Here is a 1447-nt window from a genome sequence, read left to right as displayed (position 1 = left end):
ATTCTGCACCTCATGATTTTTCCAAGAAGAAATTTCACAAATAGTTAAAATATAACTTGAATTGATTAAAATGAATACACAATATGAAGAAATAGAGTTTATGGACATGGATAGTGGATGGAAAAGCCAAATTAGATGTTGTCCTGATAAGTGAGTACTTTATGGTCTCTTTTATGATTAAGTGATTCATCCAGACCTAAAGCAATGCCTGATGTGTAAACCAAGTGTGCTATGAAAGATATTTTTAGAGAAGTTGCCAAAACACTGGCAAGTGAGGTGACTTACATCTGCAACCTCGCTGACACTGAAGTAGTGCATCTATTCAAAATGTACAATTCATTATTTCATAGAATATTCCCATGTAAGTGTAACTACCATCACTATCAATTTTTGAAAATTTTCTCTTTTCTTTTTTTTTTATTTATTTGACAGGTAGTTATAGACAGAAAGAGAGACAGAGAGAAAGGTCTTCCTTCGTTGGTTCACTCCCCAAATGGCCCCTACAGATGGAGCTGCGCCAATCCGAAGCCAGGAGCCAGGTGCTTCTTCCTGGTCTCCCACGCGGGTGCAGGGGCCCAAGCACTTGAGCCATTCTCCACTACCCTTCTGGGCCACAACCGAGAGCTGGACTGGAAGAGGAGTGACAGGGACTAGAACACATCGCCCATATGGGATTCTGGCCCAGCAGGCTGAGGATTAGCCAAGTGAGCCATGGCGCCAGCCCCTGAACATCTTCTCACCTGCAAAGCAGCCCTGTACTCATTCTTTCTTGTGACCCCTCACCTCACCAATTTATGATTCCTCTGTCCTAGGCAATTACTAATTTATGTTTCTATTGATTTGCCTATATGGCCAAGTTATGTAAATTGGAATATTCCTGTTGAGTGACATCCTACTTGAGGAGTGGACAGCTAAGCTATAGTTTTAATTTTCCTCATCAGGAATCCCCCATCTCTGAGTGTTGGCAATGGACCTCGGTGGGCATTACTTGCTGGAAATTAGAATTCTCAGTGCATTATGCCTGATTAGAATCCCTCCTTGTAATAGGAATAATACTCAATGAAGGAAAGGAGACTTTTCTATCCCACACTTTTCTGGAATTAGCTTTTGATATACAGAGCAGGGCTGTTGTGAGAAAGATAGGAGGATTCAAACCCTTTATTGGGTAACGGAGCTCTGCTTGATATAGCCTTCAACTGGGAATAATGGGGAAAAACAGTCCATTGGTCTAGGCTGTACCCACCTGAAGTTAACTTCTGTGACTCTGGACTTGGAAGCTGGGAGAGGAAGCAGGTAGTTTCCCTCTTTGTTTCTTTGTTTTGTTTTACTATTAAGTCTTGAATCTCTCTCTCTCTCTCTCTCTCTCTCTACCTCTCTCTCTCTCTCTGTCTGTCTACCTCTCTGCCTCTCTCTCTCTCTGTCTCTCTTCCTTTTGGCATTATGTCCT

The sequence above is a fragment of the Oryctolagus cuniculus genome, chromosome 8 (genome assembly GCF_964237555.1).
Source record: "Oryctolagus cuniculus chromosome 8, mOryCun1.1, whole genome shotgun sequence".
Lineage (NCBI taxonomy): Eukaryota > Metazoa > Chordata > Mammalia > Lagomorpha > Leporidae > Oryctolagus > Oryctolagus cuniculus.
The sequence above is the reverse complement of the archived record's forward strand: the minus strand, read 5'-3'. Positions refer to the sequence as shown.